Consider the following 9,398-nt stretch of genomic DNA (forward strand, 5'->3'; position numbering starts at 1 on the left):
CACCGCTCAGGAGTCTAGTGGAAGCTAGCAGTCCACCCCAAGGGCCTGCCAGGAGGCCACCGCCTCCCCTCAGGTTGGTCTCATAGTCTCACTTAGTTGGCTTTTTGTTTAAGATTTTATTTATTTAATTGACAGAGAGAGAGCGCACAAGCAGGGGGAGCAACAGGCAGAGGAAGAAGCAGACTCCCCACTGAGCAGGGAGCCCGATGCGGGACTCGATCCCAGGACCCTGGGATCATGACCTGAGCAGAGGCAGACGCTTAACTCCCTGAGCCACCCAGGCGCCCCTAGTCTCAATTAGTTTTAATGAAACTTTGCAATCTACCATTTCACTGGCCTAAATAAAAGGTACTGTGAAAAACAAATAGAGTGTTAATCACATAAAGGGATTCCATTCGGCTGCACAGAGCGGTGAGCGGGAAGCCTGGCGTTTGGAAGCAGCTCTGTCTTCGTGAAGAGATCACATGTCGGGGCTATGAGACCCATAGTTGCCCCACCTGGGTCTTTCTCCCCCACCCGCCCCCTGAGTCAGTTTGTCCCACCTTGCCCAGGGAACCCCACTCCCCAATCGCCCCAACAGTGGGCATGGCTGTTCTCCGGGGACACTGATACCTCAGAGCAGACTGGAGCTCTACACCAGGGCCCCTTCCAGTCTTCACGGTAAAGGGAAATGAATTAGACCCACCTCCCAGGTTTGCTGTAGGGACTAAACGGAACTCTGGACAAAGTATCAAAACAGGGAGACACCACGTGCACCCCAATGTTTATAGCAGCAATGTCCACAATAGAAAACTTCGGAAAGAGCCCAGGTGTCCATCGACAGACGAATGGCTCTTTAAAGATGTGATACACATACACGTACAGTGGAATGTCCCTCAGCCATCAGAAAGGATGGATACGTCCCACGTACCTCGACATGGATGGAACTGGAGGGGATTATGCTGAGTGAGTTCAGCCAGAGAAAGACAAATATGATTTCACTCATATGTGAATTTAAGAAACAAAACAGACCAACATAAGGGAAGGGAAGGAAAAATAAAATAAGACAGAAACAGAAAGGGAGGGGCGCCTGGGTGGCACAGCGGTTAAGCGTCTGCCTTCGGCTCAGGGCGTGATCCCGGTGTTATGGGATCGAGCCCCACGTCAGGCTCCTCCGCTGGGAGCCTGCTTCTTCCTCTCCCACTCCTCCTGCTTGTGTTCCCTCTCTCGCTGGCTGTCTCTATCTCTGTCAAATAAATAAATAAAATCTTTTTTAAAAAAAGGGAGAAAAACCATGAGAGACTCTTAACTATAGGAAACAAAGTGCTAGAAGACAGGTGAGTGGGAGGTGGGGTAACTGGGCGACAGGCATAAAGGAGGCACTTGATGGAATGAGCACTGGGTGTTCTGTGCAACTGATGAATCACTGAATTCTACCTCTGAAACTAATTAAAAAAAAAAAAAACCAGGGTGACACCACTGGTGGGGCGGGCACACTGGTGGCCATCCTTGCAGAGCCCGTGGCCTGCCAGTCCTCCCACCCCAGCAACTTTGGCCAAGCCTACTCCCTGCAGCCGTCTTTGGGATCTATCTGTCTTTGGGAAGAAGGGACATGTCGGTGTCCATCACTGGGAATGAGGGGTGGGACATGAGGGAAGATGGGGGTGTGGGCATCCATCACTGAGGGTGGAAGGTCGGGAAGTGGAGGACACAGTGAAATAACCTGGGATAGAACACTGTGGATATACACACAGCAACATGGGTAGACCCCAAAAATGGAGCCAAGTGAGGTCAACAAGAAACAGAGTATGATCTAGAGCCAGCGGACACACCTGCATGAAAATGCACCACAGGCTTCCCCGAGACACATACACGAGGACGCGCACGCTACACAGCGGGGCTGTCCACAGCGGCAGGGGTCAGGATGAAGATACTGTGAGGCAGTGTGTCCCAATCTGAGAAAAAGATCCAAGTAGGAACGATTAATAACCGAATGCCCAGCACGGAAGCTAGCCCATCAGACCCAGATGAAGGCCTACGGTCCTGTGTCCGCGTCTGTCACATGGGAGCCTCGGCCGGCAGGAGGGCGGTCTGTGCGGAGCCCGTGGCAGGTGACCGTGGGTCCTGAGTCACAGGGGGCAGCGCCCCTAGAATCACAGGACAGCCACGCCAGGATGGGTCTTCGAGACCAGCTCTGCCAGCACCTGCAGCTCACAAGCCCTAAAAGGGCCCTCAAATCCTCCCCGACACCTACACGATGTATTAAGCACGCACAGTCCTGGTGCTGGGATATTTACTAACATACGTTTCATCGTCATAACACAGGCGTCACTGAACCCACCGTTTGGGCGGAAACGTAGTGACTTGCAGCACCAAGAACCAGTGCCGGACAGGTCTGATTCGCCCTCTTCCAGCTGCCCCAGGGCTGCCTCCCACCACCACACACACACACACACAATTCACACACGTGTGCGCACGCGTGCGCACACACACACACGGGTCACAGCCTGACAGAACACCTTCCTGGAGCTGCCTCTTCCCCTCCCGCACCTCGGGTGTGCCCAGATGCCCCATCCCAGGCCTCACGCCCCAAATCGCCCCCTCCAGCTCCGCCAAGTTCGAACAGGTCTCCTCCTCAGGACCCGGTCTCCATCCCCGACAACACTCCCACCCCGCCCCCGTGCTCCTGGAGTCCCTCACCGGGGTCTCCAGGGGCCCACCTGCTTTCCTGCCCGGCTCCCTCCTGGCTCTGAGCACCCTGTTCCAGTGACGGGGCCTCAGAAGCCGGAAAACCTGGGCTTTCTGGAAGAGCTCCGGGAGCCAGTGGGTGAGAGGCGGTGACTTCACGCTCCTGCAACACTCCCTCACCGCGGGCACAGACCTACCTTCACTGCGGGCCTTGTGCGGGCCCCAAAACCCAGGGCCTGCGCGGGCCTCAGCCTGGTGGCCGGGGTGGCCAGCCCTGGGGGCTTCTGTGCCAGACCCTAAGGGGCAGGGGCCGAGACTGAGGACACAACAGATAAGTGCCCTCCGGAGAGAAGCCCGTGTGAGCGGGGACGGAGGAGGGGGTGGCACGGCTGTGTGATGGGAAGGCGCGTGAGAGCCCCACGCAGAGGGCCTGGGGGTGCAAACAAGTGTTTCTGCTCGTGAGGGGGCCCCTGGAGCGGCCCGTATGCCCTGAAGGACGGTGTCTGAGGGTGAGAAGACAAGGCCCGAGGGCAAGAGCGCCAGCTCTGGGCCCAGAATGCCAGGCCCGCCTGTCGCGCCAGCCCCCTGGGCTGCAAAGTGAGGCACCAGCACCCACCCACAGCGGCTGAGGGCTGACAGAGGCGATGCGTAAAGCGCCCTGAGTGCCGGCGGCCGTCATGACCGTGTCTGTGGCCTTCTAAGGTCCCTACGGGCGGGGACTTTGCCCACCCCCCACCTCGCATCTGGCATCCGTGACTCGGCCCAGCAGCGGGTATGCACGTCCACGCGTCCCCCTGTGCGTGTTTGTCTGTGAATCTTGGTGAGAACCAAAGTTGGCGTGGGCGGGGAGTGTCCCCAGCCGCTGATGACTGGATGCCTCTGGCCATGTGCCTTCTCTGCCCGCCATGAGGGTACACAGGAGACAGAGACAGAGAGAGAGCCTCCAGCCTGCTCGCACGGGTCATGCAGGCCCAGGAAGGACTACTCTACTCACGGCGCCTCCACAGCTCAATGACAAGGAGCAAGGAACCAAGCCCAGCACCGGGAAGAAGCCGGGAGGGCTCGACTGAAGCTTCTCCCTGCCTGACGGGCCCCAGCATCCTCAAGTGTCCATGCTAGAAGGGCCCTCAGACATCTGTCGTTGTGCCAGAAGACTTGAGTCCCAGAGGGGAAAGGGACTTGCCCGAGGTGGCCCAGGGCCTGGCTGCAGACCTGGGACCCAGCCTCCAAGCCCAGGGCCTCAACCCGGTGCACCTGGGGACCCCCGTCTGCACCCGAACCAATGAGTAATGGACACTTATAAAGGCACTTTGTAAACAGCTGAGCTCTTCAGACAAAAGCGTTACGCTGATCATTGTAGTACCCGTGGAGGAAAGAGACTCCATTCCTTGAGCCACTGCTGTGGAAGCGTGTCACTGTGCCATGTCACTTGGTCCTTCCAGACCTCGCCATCATTATGGTCCCAAATCTCCAGGTGAGCAAGGTGAGGCTGGAGAACAAGCTGGGTCTCAGGTGGGTCACACACCCAGTCAGGAGCCTGGCCTGGGTAGTGCCCACACGCTGAGGCAGAGGGCTGGGGAAGACAAGGAGGGCCTATGGCCTCCAGGAGAGGGAGCCCGCAGCTGAGGATGTGGGTTGCCCTGGAGGGACCGGGTGCCCTGTCAGGAAGGTTCTGCAGCCACCAGGGCCTGGGGCAGGGGGGGGGGGGGGGGGGGGGGGGGGAGGCAGCAGGACTTACAGCACTCGCTCAGCCTTGCAGCCCGCACTCTGCCATGCCACCCTCCAGAGCTCCAGGCTGCGCAGTTCCAGTTCAGTTGTCTCCTCCCAGGGATCCCTCCTAGCCCTTCAGACTAAATCCATTTATCACAGCAGCCTATTTTGTCCTTCCTAGCACCCATCACTCCCTGCACACATTTATTTTCTAGTTTCTTTCTAAAAGTCACACGACAGTGCCCTACTTACCGTGTCCCCAGTGCCTTTTAGGCAGTGTCTGACACACAGTAAAGACATTTAAGTGCATCATAGGCATTGATGTGATGCCTTTTTGACTCTGTTCAGAATGAGCTGCTCCCAGTCTAGGGAGGTAAGCAGTCCACTGCACCGCCCAGAGCATGGCCAAATTGAGGCCACCAAGAGGTGAAGCTTGAACAGGCCTCTGCCTGTTCCCCTGAGGTGCAGGTGGGAGGCGTAGCCAATGGCTCAGAGATCTCCCTGGTCTCTCCCCTCAGCCCTCAGTCCCGCGCAGTCCCGCTCTTCGGGCCCCCACTCTCCTGGATCTGCAAGCTTTCCCTCCCTGTGACCTCTTTCCTTCCCTCAGCATTTAAAGGGGCTCCTGTCTTTCTCATCTTCAAATGAATCTTTCTGGATTTCACCTCCTGCATGGAAGTCAAAACTGGGTGCTAGAATCTGGGCTCCTCTCCATCACCTCCCACATGCAAATCCTTCAGGCCCGGTTATTACTTAACTATGCTCCCATTCTGTCTGCTTCTCCCAGTGCCCAGTACTACTACTACTGTTTGGTTTACTTCTGTTTTGTTTACTTCTGTGTCCCCTGCGTTTCCTTCTGGGCCTGCCACAGAAAACACAGAACCAGTGACCTGAGGGAGGCTGGGAATTTAGAGGGCTGGGTCAGAGGCATGATGGAAGGACTGGCCATAGTAGTGGAGAGGCTCTGGGTTGGGTCTAGCCCAGTCTGAAGGTTCCCTCTTCCCTCCCTGTCATCTCCCAAGCCTGTTCAGGCAGGTGACAGACAAGTTCCCAGATGCCAGGCCAGAGTCCCAGAGTCCAGCCCAGCTTCAAAATGGCGCCGGGGCCCGGTTCAAGGCAGCAGGCCTGTGCGGAGGCCATGGGCCCTGGGGTACGCTTGGGGGCGTTTCCTGTCTGGGCCTACGGCCCCCAACCGCTGGCAGCGCGGTTTCCGGCGGGGCTGCGGCCGGGGACTGCACTATCAGCTCGGCACCAGATGCCCGGTCAGGATACTTGTGGTGAAACTGTGAGGGTGCACTCGGTCCTTTGGGGTTTTCTCCCGTGTCAGCCTCCAAGACAAATGAAGGAGAGAAAGTGACATCCAGCCCTTCTTCAGCCATGTTTTCCCCCTTCTGAGCTAGGGGCTGGGCTGTGGGCAGCAGCTGCCCAGGGCTGGGGGCCTGCCAACCAACCACCTACGGCTGCAGGGGCAGCTCAAAGCTGCAGCAGTGGAGGAGGCCAGGGCCAGGCCACTGGGGTCAGGAGTCTTGGTCAGGGCTGGACAAATGGGATTGGCCTGGGGATCTGAAAAGCAGTGGGGAAGCGCCAGGTGAGCACTCCTCTCTATCTGCCAAGAGGGCCTCAGAGTGGGCAGGCTGGGCCTGAGACCAAATGAGAGGTATCAAGTGTCTGAAGCATCTCACCCTATACTGGGTGGGGGTTGGGGGTGGCTGGGAGGGTGGCAGCTAGGCCTGGGCCAAGGCTCCACACTCAGGACCCCACTTCACCATACCCGAAGGACTTACAAGGAGAAAACTGAAGCCCTGTCTTCCACAGAAATCAAGGACCAGAGAGGCAGAGGGCTGGCCATGGACTAATGTGCTGCCCTAGAGCTAGGAATACGAGGAGCAGGGGGAAGGAGAGTGTGGGATGCCTCACCTGTGGGCCCAGCCCTGATGCTGGGTAAGCCATGGGCTCTGGCCAGCCCAGCTGACCCCAAACCCTACGGAACATCTGGGAGGCCAAGTCCTCATTGCCCTTTGGCGGCAGCACAGCCCACCTTGCCTGCGGACCCCAGACCCAGTTCTAGCCCAGGCCAGGGCTGTGGTTCCCGACCCACACCCCTAGATGGCGCCACAGCCAGAGCATTGGCTTTGGGGAATGTGAGAGCTGCCCTGCCCTTAAAAGTGGCTGCAGCCCCGCACATGCGCTGCTCTTCTAGCCCAGCTGACCCTCTGCGCCTGTGCATTCGGCCTTACTTCCTGGCGCCCCAGTGACGTGTCCACGGGTTTCACACTGACACCAGGGCGCAAGCGCAGCAACCTCCCCAGGCCTGCAAGCTGCCCACCAGCCCAGCAGAGGGCGCCCGTCGACACAAACCTTTGGTTCCTGCCAAGGTGTCTCTTCCTGCTCCAAAAGTGAGAAAAGATTTAACCAAATGCAAAAGGGTGAGGAGGGCTGAGAAGAAACTGGTCGAATGGCCTGAGATGGTATCTACCCAGGGTAACCAGGTCCCCACCCTGAGACACACAGCGGCCCCTGGGGCTTCCTTAGAGAAGCAGAGGCAGCGCTGGGAGGCAAAGGAGAGGAGCGGCCACTGCAAGACTGCTGGGGCTGCTGGGCGAGCAACAGGAAATTTCCAGGGAGCGACGGGAGGCCCAGCTCAGTCCCACGGAGGGGCGCCAGAGGCTGGGTGCGTGTGTGGCCAGGCCCATGAGAATACCACTGTCAACACCTATCAAGACGGTTTCCAACCGAAGGCCAGAACACCCCAAGCACAAACCCAGGCTCACGCCAGAAGCGCTGACTGATGAAATGGAAAAGATTAAGCGATGGAACGGAACCAACAGTTAATGTTTAACGAGCAGCTGCCCTATGACCCTGCACGTCTGTTACTCATGTGACCCAGCCTATGAAGCAGATAACCGAGCACTGCTCCATTTTACGAACGAGGAAACAGAAGCCCCGAAGACTCGCTTGAGGTCACAGTAAGGGGCCTTTCTTTGCACGCTGTCTGACTGCATGCCCGAGTCTTGAGCCAACGTTCTCCTCCATATCCAGGTGTTCTCCTTCCTTCCGACCCGGATCTTCCCACTGCCTGAGAAACCTCACCCTGCGCACCTTTTCCTTCCTCTATGTTCAGCCTCTCATGTTCCACCGGACCCGTCCCACTGGCACTGAACACGCTTGAAGCCTGCCCTCTCACAGCCGGTCTCTGACCGCACCATCCGCGCTGGAACGAAGCCCCGCCCCTTTCCCTCTGCTCCATCCACGCAGTGCTCAAGTCCCTGAAGGACCCCTGCGGTGACCCGCTCCCGGCACACGCTGACCCTTCGCAGCCCTCCTCTCGCAGGACCACTCGGCAGCACGTGCCGGCTGCTGCTCCTGAAGCTCCTCCTCCCTGGGCTCCCGAGACCCCGCGCGCTCCTGCCTGAATACTTCACAGGCCAGGCCACAGCCCATGCGCAGTGAGCGCGGTCTGCAAGCGGCCACCGCACTCCGAGCCATACATTCAGCGCCGGGTCTCTTCTCCATACCCTTCCTAGGCACCTCACCCACCCCAACCTCGACCTCACCATTTCCACAGCCATTCCACAGCGTGTCGAACACCACCCACGGTTATCATTTTCACACCAGGCCCCTTCTCCGAACTCCAAACCCGAAAATCCAACGCCCCACATTCCCACTTGCAGGCTGCAGCACAGCCTCCTCACCGCGTCTGGGGCAGAACCATCATCCTCACCCTCCAAACTGGTCCTTACAGACCTCTCCATTTAAACGAATGCTAAGCCATCCCTCAACCCACCCCGCCAGTATGTCGCCACTGTGTCACACACCAATCCAAACATCTAGCTGATACCCTACGGGGACCTTATCGGACGAAACCCCTGCCCGTCGGAGCTAGTTCTGGTACTTACACACATCCCAACTGTGATATGATGTGGAGACACAGTGGAACAAGACGGCCTGACTGGGCCTGGGAGATCATGGAAGGCCTCCCCGAGCCCATAACCTTAAGCTGTTACCTGAAGGGTGAGCAAGAATTCCCTAAGTAAAAGAAGGCACAGACCTCAGGCAAAGAGGAGAGGGGGAGAAAGCATGACCCTCATTTCACATAGTCCATTCCCCCACCTGAATCTCTCAGCTGCGTCCCTGTGGGCACATGGCCATCCTTGCCCAAGGTTTTCTCCCACCCCTATCTATGGCCTTCAGCAGTTTGCTCTCAGCCAAAGTACAAATCTGAGCATGTCTCACACAGTAGTCGGTCTCCCCTTGACTTTAGGATAAAGCCAAAACCCTTGTCAGACCTACAAAGCGTGATCTTGTCAGGGCTCTCCCACCTCTGCAGCCTATGCCCTACACTCTTCACCTCACTCTCTGGATTCCCTCCTGGTCCTCAAGCCCCAGCCTGTCCCAGGGCCTTTGCACATGCTATGCCCCTGTCATCGATGTAACTCCTACAGACCCTAACTCCAAGGTCACTTGCTTAGGAAGACTGCCTGATTCCCCTCTCCACCGAGATTACACTCGGTGCTCTCTAGTGAACACTGTCGGGAGAACCCTGTCCCCTTTCTACATGGGGCTGTCACAATTTGTGACTATGAATTTGCGTCTGATCATCTATCTGTCCTCCACAAGAACCACTGTTCTCTTTTTCATCCATCATTGGGTCCTTAAAGCCTAGTAGACATGTGATACAGTACAGATAAAGTTTAATAACAGAGCCCTCAGGGGCGCCTGGGTGGTGCAGTCGTTAAGCGTCTGCCTTCAGCTCAGGGCGTGATCCCGACATTCTGGGATCAAGTCCCACATCAGGCTCCTCCGCTGGGAGCCTGCTTCTTCCTCTCCCACTCCCCCTGCTGTGTTCCCTCTCTCTCTGGCTGCCTCTGTCAAATAAATAAAATCTTTAAAAAAAAACAAAACCAACAGAGCCCTCGTTCCACTACTCTGGCAACCTTACATATAGCGCACTTTACCTCTATGGCCTGTGTTCTAACGTGTAAAACAGAGGCAATGCCTGCCATGCAAACTTGCTCTAAGAAGCA

This window comes from Ursus maritimus, unplaced genomic scaffold, assembly GCF_017311325.1.
Source record: "Ursus maritimus isolate PB19 unplaced genomic scaffold, ASM1731132v1 scaffold_14, whole genome shotgun sequence".
NCBI lineage: Eukaryota > Metazoa > Chordata > Mammalia > Carnivora > Ursidae > Ursus > Ursus maritimus.